This window comes from Gavia stellata, unplaced genomic scaffold (assembly GCF_030936135.1).
Source record: "Gavia stellata isolate bGavSte3 unplaced genomic scaffold, bGavSte3.hap2 HAP2_SCAFFOLD_59, whole genome shotgun sequence".
Taxonomy (NCBI): Eukaryota; Metazoa; Chordata; class Aves; order Gaviiformes; family Gaviidae; genus Gavia; species Gavia stellata.
The window spans coordinates 426262-450096 of record NW_026776859.1 but is presented as its reverse complement, the minus strand read 5'-3'; the positions used below and the strand labels follow the sequence as shown (position 1 = coordinate 450096).

The 23835-nt window shown below is 53.3% G+C and overlaps 1 pseudogene; it reads left to right on the top strand.

Annotated features, from left to right (window-relative positions):
• Nucleotides 1-9862: 9862 nt before the first annotated feature.
• LOC132321352 (olfactory receptor 14J1-like) lies at nt 9863-22650 on the top strand (annotated as a pseudogene).
• The last annotated feature ends 1185 nt before the right edge of the window (nt 22651-23835 follow it).

The following is a 23835-nucleotide window of genomic DNA, read 5'->3' as shown; positions in this document are numbered from 1 at the left end:
TCCTCCTCTACACTAGGGAAACTGTGAGAATCCTCCTGCCAGAGCCTACAGACCGTGGGATGAACCAGCTCAAGGAGATCCCTCCAGAAACACGAAGCTCATTGCCCTGCAGCCAGAGACTTACCATGTAGAGGACTGTGAGGATTTCTGCTCGAAGGAGCCCTCATCCTCCTCCCACTGCACACTGCCTTTAAAGTCTCTCTGCCTCCCTCCTCTCCCCTCGCTGCCTTCAGGCAGTGCCCTCAGCCCTGCTGCGCTTTGCAGAGGAGCTGCTCCTGGGCAGAGCTGTCTCTCTGCAGCGCTGCCCGCTTGCCATCAGCTCCCTCCCTCCATCCCAGGAGCCCAGCCCAGCTCAGCAGCAGAGGACCAGCCCAAGGCGGCACTTTCTCTGCCCCCTCTGGGCTCCCTCCAGGTGTCCCTGGGGCTCCAGGGGAACCTGCCCTGAAACAGGCTGAAGGGATCACTCATCTTCCCTCCCACAGCTGGGGAGAGAGACTTCTTTCCAGCAGTGTCACTTCTCCCATCAGAGACACACTTAGGCATGAGAATCCCCTTTCCTTGTCCTATCATTAGACAGGACACCCAGAAACGTACAGGGAGGGATCTCCTCTAACCCTGCTGAGGGAAGGGATTCACCTGAGTCATTCAAGACATCCCATCCTGGGTTTGATGTCCTGAGGCTGGAAGAGGACTTAGCTCGCTCCCAGGCACGCCACAATCCCCCAGGTTATGGGATTTCTCTTGCCCCTGTTCCCCTGTGCACATAGAATAGGCACCTGCATGTGAGCTGTTTGTCTCAGCTCTCACACTAATTAATGGAGATTGAGGGAGTTGTTCAGGTGGGAACATCTGGTGACATCTGAGATGATACCAGAGCTTGTCCAAGCTATGTGCAGGTGAGTGCAAGCTCTAATGGAGCAATGCTGAGAGACAAGGCAGCATCTGGGGGCATCGTCTTGGAGCCTGGAGGGAATTCCTTTGGTAGAGGGAAATGACAGCAGATGTTTACAGTTAGGAGAACTAAAACCTTCCCTTTCCCTTATGTCCACAGCACCTACAGAGGTAGCCAGCTGCCCAGATGGAGCCAAGTCCCTCTCCTTCTCTTCCCCATCAGCTGTATTTCCTAGATCTCCACTGACTGCAATGGCAGTTGTCTCATGGACATCCCCCAGTGCTTAACCTGGTTCAGGGCAGCTGCTCAATGGCCACACACAGGCCTGGAGTGCTACACGAGATGCCAGGGCTCTCCAGCACAACGGCCTGTGGCTGGCAGGGACAGTACAGGACCTATGGGAAAGCCATTCCCGTTCAGAGGGGATGCGGGACAGACACCCCAGGCAGCGTTGCCGACAGGTTCGCTTCCTTTGTGCAAGCCCAGGTGGCATCTCCGGCAGATTCGGGCTCTGTTGGCCAGCGACTGAATCCCAGCCCTGCAGTGAGGCAAGGTCTGACCCAAGTTCATCCAGCCGATGCAGAGCAGTGCATGAACAGGAAGCCCATCGCACGGGCGGCTCCAATCATTTGGCTGCTCCCAAACTCTCTTGGTGCTTCTTTCAACAAGCCTTTGCTGAGCCCCTTGATGATACAGTCAAGGAAGAGGTGAATGATTGTCACCGTGTTCCTGGATCACAGCGTGTCCAAAGCCAAGGACATTTTCAGCAGCACCTCGTCTTCCTGGAGATCAGCTTCACCTCCACCACAGGCCCTCAGAACCTGCAATCAGGAGAAGGCAGAGGAGAAAGGCTTATTTAAGCAAGCCATGGAAGTCTCCAGATCCATGGCCCCAGGTCTTGTTGGGGACTGTAATGACCCCGACACTCACTGGGAGGGGAGCACAGCAGGATGCAGACTGTGCAGCTGGTGTCTGGGGTCTCTTGGGACCACTTCTTTGCACAGGTGCCAGGCCAACAAAGGTGATCTTTGCCTGAATCTGGTCCTTGCGAAAGAGGCAGTGCTGATGAGGGATGTGAAAACCAGTGTGAGCCTGGGCTGCAGTGACCATGAAATAGTGGGGGAAGAGTTTAGCCTCTTCAGGAGACTTTTAGTGCCAGGCCCATGGGCAGCAGAGCTCCGTACAGCTGGTCTTTCAGGAAAGCATCTTCAAAGCACAAGACATGTCCAGACAAATAAGCAGGAAAACAACCAGCCATTTCAGGAGAGCAGCTTGGCTAAAGAAGGAACTCATTAAGAAGTTCCATAGAAAAACAGAAGCATTCCGGAGGTGGATGCAAGGACTCAGGGACAAATTTAGAAATGGGGATGGCTTTAGGGAAGCCAAAGCTTCCCTGGTGTGGACCCTTGCAAGAGGTTCGAGGGCATCAAGTGGAGCTGTTAGTACTTCCAGAAAGAGTTTTAAAAAAAACCAAAGACGATGTGTGGCCACTGCTGAACTTCGTAAGAGCAGGTGTAGACAGATCTGAGATACTCTATATCCTCTTTGCCTTAGTCTTCCCCAGCAAGGTCTCCCAAGCCTTTGTGCCTTGAGGCAGGACTCTGGAGGAAAAGAACCAGCAGTGGATGTGGATCAAGTCAGGGGTCACTTGAGCAAGCGCAATCCTTTCTGGTCACTGGGGCTGGAGGGGCGGCATCCCAGGGAGCTGAGCGAGCTGGCCTTTGTCACAGGGAGAAAACTCTCCATCACCTCTGAAAGGTCATGGAGACTGGGGAACATCCTGATGACTGGCAGCACCTTTGTACATTGTACGCACCTTTCAAAAATGCCCAAGGGATGAGCAGGGGAACAGAAGGCTGTGCCCCCGAGGACGTCCACTCGCGTCCCCTTTCTGGGTGTCTGAAAGGAAGGTGACGGGATTTACCCAGGGAGATTGTGCCTGGCCAGCCTCTTTGCTCTTTCTGAAGAAAGGAGAGGATTGCTGCACGAGGGAGAGCAGTGGTTGTCTTCTACCTGGAGGTCAGCAAGGCTTTCGCCATCATCCCCCACAATATTTGATGTTAGGATATTATGGTCTGCATGGGAGGATAGCTAGATGGGTAAAAACGAGCTGGACAGGTGGGCTCAGAGGTACGTGGTCAATGCGTGGTTCTCTGCCTGCAGGCATCTAGCTAGCAGGGTCCTGCTGGGGTCTACCCGGCAACCTGCCCTGTTTAACATCTTTTTGATGACCTGGAGGAGCTGAGAGAGGGATTATTCATAACATTTGTAGCAGAGACCACATTGAGGAGAACAGACACTACACTGGAGGGCAGGGTGGCCATCCCAAGGGACATAGACAGGCTGGAGGGATGGACCAGTAGGAACCTCATGGGGTGACAGTGATGTGGGCAAGCAGGGGTGGTGGATAAAATCTTCAAAGGAAGAGGCAGAGGCATCGGGCAGTGTAGGACAGCCTGTGGTGGGGATGGCCCCGTTGCTGGGGCTGGCACCTCCCAACAGAACTGAAATCCTTGTCCTTTCGACTATGGCTGCTGTCTCTTCCACCGAGGTCCCCAAGAGAACACCAGGTCCCTACAGCTCCAGCGCTTTCTTGCCTCTTCACCCACCCACTCACTCCATAGAGCCTCAGAGGAGTCCTCCTGCTGTCCTGCACTTGGCATCACATGCCCCCACATCTCACTGCCCCCAGCAGCAGCCCTGAGCATTCCATATGGAACAGATCCCCATTCCTAGGGGGTCAGGGCTTGAACATCCTGCTTGATCACAGAATAACAGAATCACTAAGGTTGGAAAAGACCTGTAAGAACAGCAGGTCCAACCATCAACCCAACACCACATGCCCACTAAACTATGTCCTGCAGTGCCACATCTACTCGTTCCTTGATGAAATGCATGAAGGCCTTTCACAGTTGCCTCCACATTTGATTTTCCACCTGTAACCAGTTCCTCTGAGTTCCTGCTTCAGCAGCCCCCAGGGATCGTCCCTTTTCTGGTCATTCCCTCCATGGCCTCTCCAGGGATGGCCCTCGCTGGGGCCCACTAACACCCTCAGAAACCTGGAGGCTGTGTGCTGACTTTTACTTCTCCAGAGCCTTGTTCAACCTTCCTGCAGTATCTGCAGTTCAGGAACAGTGTCAAGCCTTTGACACTGTTCCCCACAGTATTCTCCTGGAGAAGCTGGCGGCCCGTGGTTTAGACAGGTGCACTCTTCGCTGGGTTAAAAACTGGCTGGATGGCTGAGCCCAGAGAGTTGTGGTGAATGGGGTGAAATCCAGCTGGCGGCCGGTCACAAGCGGAGTCCCCCAGGGCTCAGTTTTGGGACCGGTCTTGTTTAATATCTTTCTCGATGACGTGGATGAGGGGATAGAGTGCACCCTCAGCAAGTTTGCAGATGACACCAAGTTGGGAGGGAGTGTTGATCTGCTCGAGGGTCAGAAGGCTCTGCAGAGGGATCTGGACAGGCTGGATCGATGGGCCGTGGCCAATTGTATGAGGTTCAATAAGGCCAAGTGCCGGGTTCTACACTTTGGCCACAACAACCCCAGGCAACGCTACAGGCTTGGGGACGAGTGGCTGGAAAGCTCCCCCGCAGAAAAGGACCTGGGGGTGTTGATCGACAGCCGGCTGAAGAGGAGCCAGCAGTATGCCCAGGTGGCCAAGAAGGCCAACGGCATCCTCGCTTGTATCAGAAATGGTGTGGCCAGCAGGAGCAGGGAGGTGATCGTGCCCCTGTACTCGGCGCTGGTGAGGCCGCACCTCGAATCCTGTGTTCAGTTTTGGGCCCCTCACTCCAAGAAGGACATTGAGGTGCTGGAGCGTGTCCAGAGAAGGGTGACGAAGCTGGTGAGGGGTCTGGAACACAAGTCTTATGAGGAGCGGCTGAGGGAGCTGGGGTTGTTCAGTCTGGAGAAGAGGAGGATGAGGGGAGACCTTATCACTCTCTATGGTTTCCTGAAAGGGGGTTGCAGAGAGGTGGGTGTTGGTCTCTTCTCCCAAGTGACTAGTGACAGGACTAGAGGAAATGGCCTCAAGTTGCGCCAGGGGAGGTTCAGGCTGGATATTAGGAAAAAGTTCTTTACCGAGAGAGTAGTGAAACATTGGAACAGGCTGCCCAGGGAGGTGGTAGAGTCACCCTCTCTGGAGGTGTTCAAGGAGCGTGTGGATGTGGCATTGTGGGATGTAGCTTGATGGGCATGGTGCTGTGTGGTGTTGGGTGGGTTGGTTTTTGGTGTGTTGTGCCCTGTTGTTGTTGTGTGGTGGTTGGCTTGCGTGGGTTGTTTGTGTGGGGTTTTTTTGTTTTGTTTTGTTTTTTTTTTTTTTTTTTAGTTTGGACTTGATGATCTTACAGGTCTTTTCCAACCTTAGTGATTCTGTGATTCTGTGATTCTGTGATTCTGTGAACTTGGCACCAGAGGGCTCCTTAACATGCAAAACTCACTAACAAGCCAAGGCAGTCCACTTTCCACAGTGGATGCCCCAAGGCCAATAAAAACACATTGCTGTGTCAAGCACAGATCCCAAGAACCCACAAAGCACTCCCTGCCCCACGCTCTGTTCGTCCATATTCACTCACAGCGAGTCTCACACTGAAGCCGTGAGCTCCCAGAAATCACAGGAGGAAGCAAAGGAACAAAGTGAATCAAATGCTCTCTTTGGAATAGCCGAATCTGCACTGATGCCAACATATCGGGGTCACAGGAGTGTCTTCAAGTAGACTCTGCAGCATCGAGACCCACTCATTTCTCATTCTCCTCCAACGCTGGAGCCCTTGGGTGCACTTGTCCAGGCTTCCCTTTCTTCTCAAGGGAGAGAAATGAGCTGTCTCAGCTGAGATGCTTTGGCCTATCCTGCCTGTCCACCAGCTCCTGCTCCACAAAGGCTCCCATCAGCCCTGGGTCACATTTCCCAGTAGCATGTGGGGTCTTCAGCTACCCCCGGGAATCTTGGAGGTAGTGGCCACCTCTGTGTGGGCAACTGCATCAACCGCTGAAGGAAGGTCTTAGGCAGAAGTTGAAACATATGTGGGAAAGACCTTGGTGTAATAATTGGGTAAGAAGGCTTTGACACTTGTCTGTAAATTCTCATGATTTTTTTACAGGCCATGGCCATATCTTTACTCCTTCCTTCACTGTCCCTGAAGTAGTAACAGCTCGTTATGGTGCCCTTGAATTCACTTTCAGGTTTCAACTGAGTTTTGCTAGAGACCATTTCCGTGCTTGGAGGACGTTGTCCTTGAAGACCAGCTGTACGGAGCTCTGCTGCCCTTCAATGCTGCTGACCATGAGACCCCACTACAACTCCCCACAATAGGCCAAAGTCTGCTCCTCTAAGATCCGGCATCTGCAGTCTCTATTTTCCTTCCTCACTCTCCTCGGGAGCTGGGACCCCACTATTTCAGTGTCACGACAGAAAAGGCTTACGCTGACCTTCAGTTCACTGGCCAGCTCTTCCTTGCTGGCAAGTGTCAGATCCAGGTTGGCATGACCCTTGTTGGCCCATCTGGCAGCGGTGCTAAGACGTTCTCCCAAGACACTCCAGAAGCTGCCTGGACTGTCTGCATGCTGCTGCGTTCCTCTTCCAGAAAATGGCAGGGTCATTCAAGTCCCCAGTGAGGACCAGGCTTCTACATGCCGAGACTTCCTTGGGGTGCTTAGAAAAGACTATGCCAACTTCCCCACCGTGACTGTGGGTTCCTCGTCTCCCACCACGATGTCACCTTCACTGGCCCCTCCTCTGACCCTCACTCACAAGGGCTCACCCAACTTGTCCCTTGCCCCACAGAGGAGCTCCAGACATCCCAGCGACTTCTTCCCTCTGAGGGAACCCCACCCCAGGTCCTTCCAGCCTGTCTCTCCTGAACAGCCTCTGCCCATCCATTGCAGCACCCCAAGCTGTGTCACTTGTCCCCCCATGCCTTGGCCGTTCCTCCACGGATGTCAAAAGCACAGGCTCCAGCTCGTCCTGGCTGTGCCCTGGCTGAGGGCATCAGTGCGCATTTGGGCTGTAGCCCCTCCGGTGTAGCCCCAGGCCAAGCTCTGACTTGTCTTAGGGAAAGCTGGTACCAAGTGTCCAAGACCCCGTCTGTGCAAAGGCTTTGCTTCAGAGCAGAGATGTGCGGGAGTGGACCCCAGATGGAAACATCGAGCTGAAATGGGATGCCAAGAGAGTGAGCAAACCCTGCTGTGCCAAGGCCAGAGAGAAACAGGGCTGGGCAGTGCAGCGCAGAAGGAAACGGGTTTTTTGTCAGTGGTGTCTGTGCTGCCCCTGAGGGCCTTTGCCAGAGGTGAAGCTGATCTCCAGGAATGCCAAGGTGCTGCTGACAGGCCCACTGGGAAAACTGTTGGTCTGCTCCTTGGCTGTGTTATCCAGGGGGTGAGTAAAGGTTGGTGGAGAGAAAAAAGAGCAATTTGAGAGTGTAGGCACATGAGTGGAGACCCGGTGTGATGTGCCTTGTGTTCCTGGACTGCCCTACAGCTACTGGCTGGAGAAGGAACAGACCTTGCCACGCTGCAGGGGTGGCAATCAGTTTCTCGCACAAAGGAACTCTTAATGGGGATGGCTTTGCTGTGCTGTACCTGCCAGCCACATGCAGTTACGTGTGAGAGCCTTGGCATCTCACATAACACTACGGGCCTCTATTTGGACGTTAAATACAGTAACTGTCCGGAATTTGATTAGGCAACGTGGGGATGAAAACCGTCATTATAGTGAATGGAGATCTAGTCAACCCAGCTGCTGGAAAAGAGAGAGAGAAACTTAATTCTGCCTATGATACAGATGGCAACATAGGCTGCCAAGAAAAGAGTAAATAGAGACAAGTGCAGTCGTCTTGCACATGCCTTGGCCAACCTCTGGCACCTCAGATGTCACCAGGCATTTCATCGGAAGAGCCAACTCCTGACCTACATCTTCATTAATTAGCACAGGAGCTGAGACAAGCAGCTCACATGCAGGTGCCTGTTCAATGCACACCGGAACTGAGGCAGAGGAATCCCACCTCCTGTGCGGTTGTGGCAGCCATGGGAGGGAGCTGAGTCCCCTTGCAGTGCTAGCAATAGAAACACAGGATGAGATGCCTCAACTGACTCAGCTGAATCCTATCCCTCAGCAGGAGTAAAGAAGATCCCTGCCTGTCATTGTCTGGGTGTCCTGACTGACAATAAAATATAAACGGTTATTTTTAGACCTAACTCTATCTCTGATAGGAGAAATGTCACATCTGGAAAGAAGTCCCTCTCCCCAGCTGCGGGAGGGAAGATGAGTGATCCCTTCAGCCTGTTTCAGGGCAGGTTCCCCTGGAGCCCCAGGGACACCTGGAGGGAGCCCAGAGGGGGCAGAGAAAGTGCCGCCTTGGGCTGGTCCTCTGCTGCTGAGCTGGGCTGGGCTCCTGGGATGGAGGGAGGGAGCTGATGGCAAGCGGGCAGCGCTGCAGAGAGACAGCTCTGCCCAGGAGCAGGGCTGGGGGCACTGCCTGCAGGCACCGAGGGGAGAGGAGGGAAGTGAGAGAGAGGTTAAAGGCAGATGTGAGTGGAAAGACCTACAGAGCTCACTGGAGTAGAAATCTTCACAGCCCTTGACACGGTAAGGCTCTGGGTGCAGAACAACGCACATGAGTGTTCCGGAGGGATCTCCTAGAGCTGGCATATCCCATGGTTGGTGCAGTGGAGAGGGACAGGCTCCAGAGCAGTGGTTCTGTGCCGCACCATCAGAGGGACAGGGCATGACACCTCCACTGTCTCAGGGATGGCTGCAGGGCTGTGAAGGTGGGTGTGCAGCCAGGGGTGCCCAGGGCTGTCCTTCCGAGCAGGGTCCCTGTGTCCTGGGGGCTGTGTGCTGGGGCAGGGACGCTGCTGTCTGCCATGGTCAGCACTCAGCCTGCCCGGGGAGCGCCCCACGGCGCTGTGGGGAGAAGCTGTGGGTGGAAGGAGCAACCCTGGCAGGGCAGGGTGCTTCTGCTGTAGATAGGGCGCCGCATGGGCTGCTCACAGCTCCAGATAAGCCTCGGGGCATTTGCAGAGTGTCCTTTTGAAGAAGAACATTGAGGCAGCATTTACTTGAAAGGGAAGGTATCTGTGCTTTCAGTTTCCCACTGTTGGTGGGCTGGGTGGGCAGTGGGAGATTGGAATTTATTTCTCTTCTCTGGAGAAGGGACTGAGACCCCAGTTCCTGATAGCACTTGTCTGAGCTGCTTCTTAGCCCCTGCCCACACAGAGATGCCCTTGGGCAGTGCCTCGCTGCCAGGAGGTATCTCAGGGCAGAGCTGAGCTCACAGCGGGTGGGATGGGCTCTGTGAGCAGCGACTGGGAGGAGAAGAGGGCACAGAGAAACAGCTCGGGTGGCAGGGACAGCTCCAGGCAGCAGAGACATGGGCAGGGAGTGAGAGGGAGCTGCTACCAGAAACGCCATGGGAGGAAAGATTTGGGCACCTCCCTGCCATCCCCTGCAGAGCAGGTGCCTCCCCCAGAGCAACCCCCGGTCTCTTCTCCCACCCAGAAGAGCCTCTGCCCCCAGTCCAGGGCATGCGTTACCTCCTCCACAGCTGGACCTCCAGAAGAGAAAGACGTGGGTCCTGCAATGAATATGCATGTGTGCATGTGTCTGTGAGGTGGAGAGCACAGCCGGGTAAGGAGAAGGCTGCCCTGCATGCCTGTCTGCCTTTCTGTCCCTGCTTCATTTTTTTGGAGCACAGCAGTAGCCTTCCTTTTTTCCGCACCTGCTCGTTGTGCTCTTGCTCTCGGGGCTGGCATGATGGTGCAAGTCAGCTTCTGTTCTAACTCTGACTGGGGTCCTTCAATGGAGGTGTCTTCAAGGGAACTACGTGGCCAAGTTGTATTTGAAACTGTGAGGCAGTATGTCATTCAGTTGATAGGGTTGGGGAATGAACTGACTTGTCCCTCATTCAGCTCAGGGACAGGGATTTCTATGAGGAATGGCATGGGATTGTCCTGAGAAGTTTCTCCTAACTTGTCACTGTCGATTCCTTATTGCACAGTGCCCCTTGCCCAGAGGAAGAAAATGTCCAACAGCAGCTCCATCACCCAGTTCCTCCTCCTGGCACTCGCAGACACGTGGGAGCTGCAGCTCTTGCACTTCTGGCTCTTCCTGGGCATCTACCTGGCTGCCCTCCTGGGCAACGGCCTCATCATCACCGCCGTAGCCTGTGACCACCGCCTCCACACCCCCATGTACTTCTTCCTCCTCAACCTCTCCCTCCTCGACCTGGGCTCCATCTCCACCACTGTCCTCAAAGCCATGGCCAATTCCCTCTGGGACACCAGGGCCATCTCATATGCAGGATGTGCTGCCCAAGTTTTTTTCCTTTTCTTCTTGATCTCAGCAGAGTTTTCTCTTCTCACGGTCATGGCCTATGACCGCTACGTTGCCATCTGCAAACCCCTGCACTACGGGACCCTCCTGGGCAGCAGAGCTTGTGTCCACATGGCAGCAGCTGCCTGGGGCAGTGGGTTTCTCAATTCTCTCCTGCACACGGCCAACACATTTTCACTACCACTCTGCAAGGGCAATGCCGTGGACCAGTTCTTCTGTGAAATCCCCCAGATCCTCAAGCTCTCCTGCTCACACTCCTACCTCAGGGAAGTTGGGCTTCTTGTGGTTAGTGCCTGTTTAGCATTTGTGTGTTTTGTTTCCATCGTGCTGTCCTATGTGCAGATCTTCAGGGCCGTGCTGAGGATGCCCTCTGAGCAGGGAGGGCACAAAGCCTTTTCCACGTGCCTCCCTCACCTGGCCGTGGTCTCCCTGTTTCTCAGCACTGCCATGTTTGCCTACTTCAAGCCCCCCTCCATCTCCTCCCCATCCCTGGATCTGTTGGTTGCAGTTCTGTATTCAGTGTTACCTCCAGCAATGAACCCCCTCATCTACAGCATGAGGAACCAGGAGCTCAAGGATGCACTGTGGAAATTGATGAGTGGATACTTTTCAAACGCATTAAACTGCTTGTCATCTTCTGTCAATCACTCGTAATGTCACTCATTACCGGCCCAGCCCATCCTCTGTAGTTTTGGTTGGTTTTGGTTGTGGGTTTGGGTTTTTTCCCTCTGTTTTTCTTTTTCAAATAGTGTCCAGAAAGAATGTCATTATTTCTGCCATTTCTAATTATGTATCTTTCCAGCTTTGTGTGACCCACAGATGTGTAAATGAGGAGCCGTGCTCTCTGTGTTTTTAAAGAAAATAGAGGACCCTGCCGTGACTTGTTTGTCCCAGATCCTTTCTCCAAGAGCTTCTCTGGAGCTGCAGGGCAGTGTCTGTGTGCAGAGGTGGAGGGGAAACGAGTCCCAGCACAGCAGCACTGCCAGGCAGCACCAGCGCTTCACCTTCCCAAGCTGCTCGATTTCAACTTCCACTCTCTTCTTCTGAGCCCTTGTACTGGTGTAACATCTGAGTGCTCTTGGGGCTTGGTCAGAGTCCTGCTGCGTGGCAGTCCTGTGGCTGCAGGCAGGGACAGGCAATGGGCACTTCGGTGACAGATCTGACACCCATCACAGCATTTCTGTCATGAAAGGGGATCTCCTCAAGGCAGTGCCTGAAGGCTTAGGACTTCTTCTAATGTTGTTCTCAAGAACATGCCCAGGAAAGAGTCCTGGAAAGGAAAACACCGTGAGCAGCTAGAGTGTGTGAGTGTGAAGGTTGGGGACACACAGCAGTGTCCTGGCACAGCCAGGTCTCCTGGCAGAGCCCGGAAGGACCAGCAGAGCAGGGTCTGCTCTGTGCCCGTGTTTGCTGGAGACCCGGGGGAAGCTGCCCCTGGGCAATCGACACAGACCAGCCAATAAAACCACATTTTCCAGCTCTGACCTCTCACCCCAGCTCAGAGAAGCTTTTGGTCCCTCCACGGAGGGACACTGAATGACTAGGTCAGAAGTCCGTGTTTGCATTGTACAGGTGAGATGTAAGCGTGCCCATGGTGTGCGTGTGGTGAGATGACCCCGAGTGAGCACAAGTGCCATCAGCTATTCCTGGGGGTGCCGTGAAGGCCTGTGGGAGAACCAGTAGCTCGAGGTCACTTCCCGTTGAGAGTAACGTCCCCTGGGAATCCACCTGAAGGCAGCACTGGGATCTGCTTCCTTGAACCAAGGTCCCCGTGTCCATTCCCCATGCCGTGGGGCATCTCACACGAGTGCAGAGCCAGGGGACCCACCGCAGGGCTGAGGTGTCTCCCAGGCTCTGGGAGTGGCAGCAGGAGGCCAGGGAGACACCATGGCTGCTGCAATGCACTGCCTGCGCCTGTGCAAGGGAAGGACTCCTGTCTCCGAACACCCCTCTGTGTGTGCGAGCAGTGCATGAGGCCAGCTCAGCTCTGGACACCTGCACTCAGAAGGGGTTCTGCAAGCGTGGGTGACAATGCCCTCTAGAAGAAGGCATTTCTCACCTTTCCCAAAAGGCGGAGCACATCTAGGCTGTTTGAGTGCCCTCAGAGGCACACACACCTCCAGGTTTCATCTCTCTGAACTTCCTTCACAATATCTTCAAGCAACCAGCAGAGAAACAACTGTCCTTCCTTGTAGGTGTGCTACAAGGAGAGAGGGGACCAGAAGGACCTAAAACCTTCTGTGGAGAAAGGGCAGTGGGACAATCTGACATCATCAATGGCATTTCCCTTACTGGGAATGGGGAATGTCCCCAACTCTTAGACAACTCTCTTCCTCCTCTCTCTCATGACCTCTCCTAGGATTGGGGTTGGGAACACCCTCATCATTCTGCTGGGGGTGGAACACTGCAACACTTGCTACAGCTCCACCAGCATGTCCCGGCTGCTGGCCAACTTCCCGACTGGGGACAGCCCCACCTCTGCTCACAGCAGTGTTAGTTAGGTGGGAATGCTCTGGTGAGGTCAGCTGTGCCTCAGGATCTCAGGGGATAGCAGGAGGCACGAGGCTGTGAAGGTGGCTGTGAGGTCACTTCTGTCTCTGGAGTTGACAGGCCAGCAGCAGGAACACGTCTGGGAAAGGGCCTGTGAGGTCACTTCTTTCTCAAGTAGCTGACAGGTCAGCCCTTGACTGGTGGCTGGGACATGTGCTTCTAGGCTCACATCTGCCAGAGTCTCTGACAGACCAGCAGCAGGCACCTGGCTGGCAAGTTGATTGTGGGAATCCCTTTCCCTAAGAACCTGGTAGGCCCACACAGGAGGAGGGCTTGGATATGGGTTGTCATCTCCTTTCCGCCTGAGTACCTGATGGGACGGCAGTACGCACACGGTTTGGTTGTGTTTATGGGAGAAGCCGAAAGGCCAGCAGCAGGCATGTGGCTTGGGAGGTCATGGTGAGGTCGCTTCTGCCTCGTCGGCTGGTGCAGCAAGTCTTGCAGATCCCATCTGTAGAAAGGTGATCCCATTTTCATCCTGTGATCCCTTTCAGTGTTTCCTTAGAAGGAAAAAAGTCAAGTCCTCATTTCTACTGCCCCCAAAAGAGGCAGTTCACCTGTGAATTTGCTGTGGCAGTTCTAGATATAGGTAAGGACATGCAGTTGGCCTAATCACTGGTATCAGGTGGGAGCTTCCTGCAGACTTCTCATCACAATCCAGTTTATTCTGCGACCCGGGAGTATGATCTGCACAAGAGAGCCTGAAGGCCAAGCTGTACGTGGAGCACAGCCCAGGCCTGGGTCTACTCAGGCTTCCTCTTAGATGGATCCCCAACTCCTTGAGGTACAGTGGTCTTTTGGTCAGGATCACTGCACTGCCTGAGGAAGGCTGGGAAGAGGATGAGTGTCCTCCAGGCAGCTGGAGGAAGGGACACTATTTTAGGCCCTGGTAATCACCGGGGGCCTTTGAAGACCATGGACCTCTGCTAGAAGACCTCAGTTACAGGGAAGGTGGAAAGTGATCCCTGGCCCACCATGCTGAGAATGCTCTCCAGGATATGTTTTTCACAAGAAGACAAGGCAGGACTGGTGGGAGATGTGGATGGTCGCTTTGGCTGCAGTGTGAGTGAGGGGGTAAGGTGGAAAACCCTGAGGGAAGAGTGCAAGACAAATTGTGGCAGGGCTGAGTGGAGAGGAAGGATGATCTCCACCAGCCCTCTGGCAGTGCTCTTCCTAATGAAGCCCAGGATGGTGTTGTCCACCTTTGCTGCCAAGATGCAATGGCAGAAGAGAAGGCATTGGCGAGACCTAATAGCAGCCTTCCCACTTCTTCTTGGATACCAGCAAGAAAATGGAGCCAGGTTCTTCACTGTTGTGCATGATGGGAGGATGAGGGCCAATGGACATCAGCTGAAACCAGACAGGAAAAACTTTGTCCCCATCAAGACAGTCAAGCACCGGAGCAGATTTTGCAGAGAGCTTGTGTCATCTCCATCCCTGGAGCTTTTAAAGCCCACAATGACTCATCCCCTGAGAAACCAGCTCTGACCTCATAGCTGACCCTGCTGAGAGCAGGAGGTTGGCCTAGAGACCTCCTGAGGTCCCTTCCGGCATGAATGATTCTGTGCTTCCATCCACCACAGATCTTGCCTTCAGGATGGGAGGCAAAGCACTCGGGTTCCTGGTGACCCCTGAAGTCAGACAGAAGGAAGTTTGGTCAGGTGATCTGTGACGTTCTTGTCCCACTCCAGGCATTATTACTCAGGTGCAGGGCTGCTTGGCAGGTACCCCAAACAGCCCTGACCATTTCATTTCCTTCACTTTTTCTTTCCTTTTTCCCTCTTTTCCTCCTCACAATCTCTTGCCCTTGACCATCCTTGTACCCTCCCATGCAGACAGACCATCTCTCTTTACCCTTTCCTCCCTGGCCCCAGTTTGGCTTCCTTTGTACCTTCCTTTGGTGTTTCTGAGCTTGTCACCAGGGATGTTTCGACCTTTGCCAGCGATTCCATTAAACTAGTATGTCTTCTATTGTCTCTAGTGTCCTGCAATTCTTCCTGCTGAGATCTTGTCGGAGGCACCACTAATCTGGTGGGCCATCTGTATGCACACATTGACAGCTGTCCAAACAGAGCTTGACTCCAGGGGGACCTTGAGAAGCTCTCGGATTTGGCAGTGGAAAACTCATGAAGTTTTAGAAGCAGAAGTTGCGAGTCCTTTGTTGGGGCCAGAATAACCCCAACCATGAGGGCGGGCTGGGACCTGAACAGCTCAGGAGTGACCCTGAGGTGAAGGGCCTGGGTGTTCCAAGGGGTGCCATATGAGCCAATGGTGCATGCTCAAAGTTAATAAGGCCAACTGCATACGGGGCTGCCTTAGGAGGAGGGTGGCCACCCAGACAAGAGAGTCCTCATCCCCCTTGACTCAGCACTGCTGTGACCACGTCTGGACTAGAGTGCCTGGGTGTGGGGTTCCCCCGTCTGGAGGAATGGGGAGGAACTGGAAAGGATCTGGAGGAAATCTGCCAGGATGGGGTGGGGGGTTTTTTGGAGAGGCTGAAGGTCCTGGGCTTCTTTAGGCTGGTGAAGTAGAGGCTCAGGGTACTGCAGTTGTAGCCTGCAACTTGGAGGCTGGAGCTTTTGTTGGTAGTGGGAAGAGAAGGAAACCTGCACAAAGTGCAGCTTGGAACGTTCATACTGGAGGTGAGGAAAAAGAAGTCTTAATCCAAAGGTTACATTGTGGTGCAAGAGGTCATCCAGAGGGAGTCTGGACCATCCCATGGCTTTGTATTTCAAGGAAAAGCCACTGAGGGTGGAGAGACATCCGTGAAGGTCTAGAAATGCTGGGGTGAGAGCTAGGTGGGAAAGCAAGATGGGTGTCTACAGCCTGAAGGGAAAGAGGTGCAGGCACGGGCCAAGGGCTCTGGAGAGACTAAAAGCCTCAACAGGACCGAGGTCTTTGTCCCCTTGGCCATGGCAGTTGCCTCTTCCACCAAGGCCTACCAGCAGAAACTTTCTTTTGAGGCTCTGGACTTTGTTTCCCCTGCCTGGGGAGGCCAGGAGGTGTCATAGAATTTTCTTACACTTGGCATTGCTCACCCTCACATCCCACTGCCCCCAAGAAGAGCTCTGAGCCACACGTGAGGGACAAGATCTGCCTTCCCAGGGTTTGGCCTTTCTGCTTCATGAAAGAAACAAAGGGTTTTCTCAGCATGAGAGCCACCTGCCCAGTGCCTTTGCCTACCTGCAATCATGGCCTCCAATTCTCTGCTCTAACAAGTCCTTGGGGAGGCTTTGTCAGGAATGGCCCTCAGTGGGGCCCATTAATGCTTCAAGGCCCTTGGAGTTTTGCTTCTGACTTCTTGAGCACTTTGTTCAATCTTCTCTCAGTATCTGAGGCTCACGGACTCAGCACCAAATACACTGTGGGGCTCATTAGAACACAGAAAGCCCTAACGAGCCATGTCTCTTGTAATTTTCTTCAAGTCTTCAAGACTTGTACAGCTAATTAGAGAGGTGCCATAGTGTAGTTAAGGAGGGAGATTTCAAAGTGCATCTAATATTTTCAAGGATATTTTTGATTGCTTTTCAGTTTAGAGAAGGGGTGATAGCAGCATTCTCCAAGTGCTATTGAGCCAGGATGTCTCCTCAGGAGGTCTGGACAGGCAGGAAAAGCAGTCCCTTGGGGTCTGACACTGCATGGACAACTTTGCTCCTCACCTCCCCAACCTCGCCATTTCTGTCTTTGGCCTCCTGGGGCTTACATCACTGTTCCTTGCATCAGACTTCTCCGCTGAAGTCTGCAGCTGGAGGTTACAGCTCCATGGCACCATCTCCCACCCGCTCTCCTTCGAGAACTGGCTGCACACAGGCACAGAAGAGTCTTTCCTATTTGTAAGGAAAGAAAATTAAAGCATGACGAGTTTTCATAAACAGTAAAACACACTCTGTAACCATATGCTCAGTACAAGCTGCCTCTCTACAAGGGATCATCTGATCAGAAATGTTTTTGATAGGTACAAGAAGACAGAGATGGACGTAACTAAAGAGTTGGCTAGAGAGACAATTAGACTACTGAAAGACAGGCAAGCTTTTAACTCCCTGAAGCTCAAGGCAGCAGCATAGGTGAGAGGTATCTGAATGGACAAAGAATAAGGGGAGGAGAAAACTGGAGAATCATGGAAAAGGCCTTTGTCTGGGCAGTCTGCATCTGAAAAGTTGACTTTAGAAATGGTCACTGTATCCTGGACAGGTGCAAATATATGAAAAACTAGAGAAATTCAAGACACCATGTCACAGGCAGGAAAGCGGTAATGAAGTTACAGGGGAAGATCAATATTTCTTTGGAATATCCCTTGGGAAGGGTCATGGGATCAATAGAGGTCTCTTGTAAGTGAGGAAAGGCAACGTTGCTCCTGTCTTTGAAAGGGGCCAAAAGTGCAACGCAGGGAATGCGTCCAAAAGCAGTCAGCATGGACTTGCCAAGGGTAAATCATGCCTCGCCAACCTGATTGCCTTCCTGATGAAGTAACTGCATTTGTGCATGAGGGGAGACCAGTGGATGGCATTTACCTCAGCTGCAGCAAGACTTTTGCCATGGTCTCCCTCGGTATTCTTGTACCCAAGGGAGGCCTTTACAGTCTGGACGATCAGACAGATGGGCAAAGCACCAGGTGGAGAATGAGGCTGAGAGCACAGTGGTGAAGGGGTCATACCCTACCTGGAGGCCAGTGGGACGTACTGGGGCATGGTGGGGCAGCACAGGGGACTCTCCTGGGCCCTCTGCAGTGTAACACCTCTATCCATGACCCCGAGGAGGGCCATTTATTGACCAATTAATTTACCAATTGCTGTCATGGGCAAAACAGACCCCACTGGGGAAATTATGGTCTTGTTAGAAGCAGCATGACTCAGGACGACCATTGGCACACATGCTTTAAAAGCTGCACTGTTGGAGTTTCCATCCAAGGGGACCTTGACACACCTGTCATCAGCCAGGTTTTGAGCCAGCTTTACTAGATCTCCGTTGACTATAACGAGCGTGATTTCAAGAACATCCCCACATAGGGATAATTCAGGGCAGTTACTCTATTTAATTCCAATTTCAAGCCTGTAATGTTACGCGACATGCCACAGCTCTCACACACAGCTGCGTGCGGTTGGCAGTGACAGGAATAGCCCCACACAGGAAAGCCATCCCCATTCAGAGCGAGTGTGTGTCAGACTCCCCAGACAGCATTGCAGACAGATGCAGTGCCTTTGTGCAAGAGACTGATTGCCACCCCTGCCGTGGGGCAAGCTCTGTCCCTTCTCTAGCCAGTCGATGTAGGGCAGTCCAGGAATAGGAAGTTCATCACCCCGGGGTCGCCACGCGTGTGCCTACGCTTCCAAACCGCTGTTTTTTCTCTCCACCAACCCTTACTCTCCCCCTGGATAATATAGTCAAGGAAGAGTTTTCCCAGTGGGCCTGTCAGCAGCACCTTGGCATTCCTGGAGATCAGCTTCACCTCTGGCAAAGGCCCTCAGGGGCAGCACAGACACCACTGACAAAAAACCCGTTTCCTTCTGCGCTGCACTGCCCAGCCCTGTTTCTCTCTGGCCTTGGCACAGCAGGGTTTGCTCACTCTCTTGGCATCCCATTTCAGCTCGATGTTTCCATCTGGGGTCCACTCCCGCACATCTCTGCTCTGAAGCAAAGCCTTTGCACAGACGGGGTCTTGGACACTTGGTACCAGCTTTCCCTAAGACAAGTCAGAGCTTGGCCTGGGGCTACACCGGAGGGGCTACAGCCCAAATGCGCACTGATGCCCTCAGCCAGGGCACAGCCAGGACGAGCTGGAGCCTGTGCTTTTGACATCCGTGGAGTAACGGCCAAGGCATGGGGGGACAAGTGACACAGCTTGGGGTGCTGCAATGGATGGGCAGAGGCTGTTCAGGAGAGACAGGCTGGAAGGACCTGGGGTGGGGTTCCCTCAGAGGGAAGAAGTCGCTGGGATGTCTGGAGCTCCTCTGTGGGGCAAGGGACAAGTTGGGTGAGCCCTTGTGAGTGAGGGTCAGAGGAGGGGCCAGTGAAGGTGACATCGTGGTGGGAGACGAGGAACCCACAGTCACGGTGGGGAAGTTGGCATAGTCTTTTCTAAGCACCCCAAGGAAGCGTCTCGGCATGTAGAAGCCTGGTCCTCACTGGGGACTTGAATGACCCTGCCATTTTCTGGAAGAGGAACGCAGCAGCATGCAGACAGTCCAGGCAGCTTCTGGAGTGTCTTGGGAGAACGTCTTAGCACCGCTGCCAGATGGGCCAACAAGGGTAATGCCAACCTGGATCTGACACTTGCCAGCAAGGAAGAGCTGGCCAGTGAACTGAAGGTCAGCGTAAGCCTTTTCTGTCGTGACACTGAAATAGTGGGGTCCCAGCTCCCGAGGAGAGTGAGGAAGGAAAATAGAGACTGCAGATGCCGGATCTTAGAGGGGCAGACTTTGGCCTATTGTGGGGAGTTGTAGTGGGGTCTCATGGTCAGCAGCATTGAAGGGCAGCAGAGCTCCGTACAGCTGGTCTTCAAGGACAACGTCCTCCAAGCACGGAAATGGTCTATAGCAAAACTCAGTTGAAACCGGAAAGTGAATTCAAGGGCACCATAACGAGCTGTTACTACTTCAGGGACAGTGAAGGAAGAAGTACAGATAACATGGGATCACCCCTAAATTTAGTGAGAGTCGGTCTAAATAGACCTGAGATAGTTTATGTGCTCTTATCACCAGCAAGGTCTCCCAGGCCTTGGTGCCTCAAGGCAGGACTCGAGAGGAAAACAGCCATCAGTGGATAGGAACCAAATCAGTAGCTACTTGAGGAAACCCAAATGTTACCAGTCAAAAGGGACAAGATGTATAAATCTGTGTTTACATAGAGGGAGAGAAAGTGTCATTACCTTGCTGGTCCATGGCCATGGCCTGTAAAAAAATCATGAGAATTTACAGACAAGTGTCAAAGCCTTCTTACCCAATTATTACACCAAGGTCTTTCCCACGTATGTTTCAACTTCTGCCTAACACCTTCCTTCAGCGGTTGATGCAGTTGCCCACACAGAGGTGGCCACTGCCTCCAAGATTCCCGGGGGTAACTGAAGACCCCACATGCTACTGGGAAATGTGACCCAGGGCTGATGGGAGCCTTTGTGGAGCAGGAGCTGGTGGACAGGCAGGATAGGCCAAAGCATCTCAGCTGAGACAGCTCATTTCTCTCCCTTGAGAAGAAAGGGAAGCCTGGACAAGTGCACCCAAGGGCTCCAGCGTTGGAGGAGAATGAGAAATGAGTGGGTCTAGATGCTGCAGAGTCTACTTGAAGACACTCCTGTGACCCCGATATGTTGGCATCAGTGCAGATTTGTCTATTCAAAAGAGAGCATTTGATTCACTTTGTTCCTTTGCTTCCTTCTGTGATTTCTGGGAGCTCACGGCTTCAGTGTGAGACTCGCTGTGAGTGAATATGGACGAACAGAGCGTGGGGCAGGGAGTGCTTTGGGGGTTTCTGGGATCTGTGCTTGACACAGCAATGTGTTTTTATTGGCCTAAGGGCATCCACTGTGGAAAGTGGACTCCACAGGAGGTCAGGTGGACTTAATGTACAGCAGAGGAGTGTGTTTTATTTTTTATCAAACCAAGCCTTCTTTTGGTTTTGGGTTTTGGAATAAAGAACGATTGTTCTGTGTCTGCGTGCAGCTCATTCTCCAAATAAAGCAAGTGGGAGTTGGTGTCCATGGGCTGAAACATGCAGCTACTGACTGCAGTGGAGAAAGCTCCAATTTGAAGAAAGGTGCTGCGAGTCCCAGGTGGCTGATGAGAGAACTGGTGGGGTTGGAGGGAGGGACAAAGGCTGCCCATAGGGTGTCTGACGTACAGGGTCTTGACTTCCATAGGTATTAGGACTCTATCAGGAGGTGTTCTGTGTCAATAAGAATTGGAGTTTGCTGACATCACTTAATGAATAAGCAGAAAAAGAATAATTGGAAAAAGAAGAAATTGTTTCTTACTGATATTGAGTATCGAAAACTTTTCACTTTGACTACACTCCGCAAACCTCTCAAATGAACCCCATAAGGACTGAGGAATTAGGGAAAGTTCTGCGCAGAGCCTTGGCTTGTTAGTGAGTTTTGCATGTTAAGGAGCCCTCTGGTGCCAAGTTCCTGAACTGCAGATACTGCAGGAAGGTTGAACAAGGCTCTGGAGAAGTAAAAGTCGGCACACAGACTCTTCCTTTGAAGATTTTATCCACCACCCCTGCTTGCCCACATCACTGTCGCCCCATGAGGTTCCTACTGGTCCATCCCTCCAGCCTGTCTATGCCCCTTGGGATGGCCACCCTGCCCTCCAGTGTAGTGTCTGTTCTCCTCAATGTGGTCTCTGCTACAAATGTTATGAATAATCCCTCTCTCAGCTCCTCCAGGTCATCAAAAAGACGTTAAACAGGGCAGGTTGCCGGGTAGACCCCAGCAGGACCCTGCTAGCTAGATGCCTGCAGGCAGAGAACCACGCATTGACCACGTACCTCTGAGCCCACCTGTCCAGTTGGTTTTTACCCATCTACCTATCCCCCCATGCAGACCATAATATCCTAACATTGAATATTGTGAGGGATGATGGCGAAAGCTTTGCTGACCTCCAGGTAGAAGACAACCACTGCTCTCCCCCGTGCAGCAATCCTCTCCTTTCTTCAGAAAGAGCAAAGAGGCTGGCCAGGCACAATCTCCCCTGGGTAAATCCCGTCACCTTCCTTTCAGACACCCAGAAAGGGGACGCGAGTGGACATCCTCGGGGGCACAGCCTTCTGTTCCCCTGCTCATCCCTTGGGCATTTTTGAAAGGTGCGTACAATGTACAAAGGTGCTGCCAGTCATCAGGATGTTCCCCAGTCTCCATGACCTTTCAGAGGTGATGGAGAGTTTTCTCCCTGTGACAAAGGCCAGCTCGCTCAGCTCCCTGGGATGCCGCCCCTCCAGCCCCAGTGACCAGAAAGGATTGCGCTTGCTCAAGTGACCCCTGACTTGATCCACATCCACTGCTGGTTCTTTTCCTCCAGAGTCCTGCCTCAAGGCGCAAAGGCTTGGGAGACCTTGCTGGGGAAGACTAAGGCAAAGAGGATATAGAGTATCTCAGAGCTGTCTACACCTGCTCTTACTAATTTCAGCAGTGGCCACACATCGTCTTTGTTTTTTCCTAAAACTCTTTCTGGAAGGGCTAACAGCTCCACTTGATGCCCTCGAACCTCTTGCAAGGGTCCACACCAGGGAAGCTTTGGCTTCCCTAAAGCCATCCCCATTTCTAAATTTGTCCCTGAGTCCTTGCATCCACATCCGGAATGCTTCTGTTTTTCTATGAAACTTCTTAATGAGTTCCTTCTTTAACCAAGCTGCTCTCCTGAAATGTCTGGTTGTTTTTCTGCTTATTTGTCTGGACATGTCTTGTGCTTTGAAGATGCTTTCCTGAAAGACCAGCTGTACGGAGCTCTGCTGCCCACGGGCTTACAACTAAAAATCCCTTGAAGAGGCTAAACTCTTCCCCCACTATTTCACGGTCACTACAGCCCAGGCTCACACTGGTTTTCACATCCCTCATCAGCACTGCCTCTTTCGCAAGGACCAGATTCAGGCAAAGATCACCTTTGTTGGCCTGGCACCTGTGCAAAGAAGTGGTCCCAAGAGACCCCAGACACCAGCTGCACAGTCTGCATCCTGCTGTGCTCCCCTCCCAGTGAGTGTCGGGGTCATTACAGTCCCCAACAAGACCTGGGGCCATGGATCTGGAGACTTCCATGGCTTGCTTAAATAAGCCTTTCTCCTCTGCCTTCTCCTGATTGCAGGTTCTGAGGGCCTGTGGTGGAGGTGAAGCTGATCTCCAGGAAGACAAGGTGCTGCTGAAAATGTCCTTGGCTTTGGACACGCTGTGATCCAGGAACACGGTGACAATCATTCACCTCTTCCTTGACTGTATCATCAAGGGGCTGAGCAAAGGCTTGTTGAAAGAAGCACCAAGAGAGTTTGGGAGCAGCCAAATGATTGGAGCCGCCCGTGCGATGGGCTTCCTGTTCATGCACTGCTCTGCATCGGCTGGATGAACTTGGGTCAGACCTTGCCTCACTGCAGGGCTGGGATTCAGTCGCTGGCCAACAGAGCCCGAATCTGCCGGAGATGCCACCTGGGCTTGCACAAAGGAAGCGAACCTGTCGGCAACGCTGCCTGGGGTGTCTGTCCCGCATCCCCTCTGAACGGGAATGGCTTTCCCATAGGTCCTGTGCTGTCCCTGCCAGCCACAGGCCGTTGTGCTGGAGAGCCCTGGCATCTCGTGTAGCACTCCAGGCCTGTGTGTGGCCATTGAGCAGCTGCCCTGAACCAGGTTAAGCACTGGGGGATGTCCATGAGACAACTGCCAGTACAGTCAGTGGAGATCTAGGAAATACAGCTGATGGGGAAGAGAAGGAGAGACACTTTTAGACCTAACTCTGTCTCTGATGGGAGAAATGTCACAGCTGGAAAGAAGTCTCTCTCCCAGCTGCGGGAGGGAAGATGAGTGATCCCTTCAGCCTGTTTCACAGCAGGTTCCCCTGGAGCCCCAGGGACACCTGGAGGGAGCCCAGAGGGGGCAGAGAAAGTGCCGCCTTGGGCTGGTCCTCTGCTGCTGAGCTGGGCTGGGCTCCTGGGATGGAGGGAGGGAGCTGATGGCAAGCGGGCAGCGCTGCAGAGAGACAGCTCTGCCCAGGAGCAGGGCTGAGGGCACTGCCTGCAGGCACCGAGGGGAGACCTGCGAGGCTGAGAGAGCTTAAAGGCAGTTGGATGAGTGCTCCAGAGCAGGGCTTCCCTGCTGCACCATCAGAAGGACAGGGCACGTTCGCTGCCTTCTCCCTGGGATGGCTGCAGGGCTGTGAAGGTGGGTGTGCAGCCAGGGGTGCCCAGGGCTCTCCTTCAGAGCAGGGTCCCTGTGTCCCGGGGGCTGTGTGCTGGGGCGGGGACGCTGCTGTCTGCCAGGGTCAGCACTCAGCCTGCCCGGGGAGCTCCCACGGCGCTGTGGGGAGAAGCTGTGGGTGGAAGGAGCAACCCTGGCAGGGCAGGGTGCTTCTGCTGTAGATAGGGCGCTG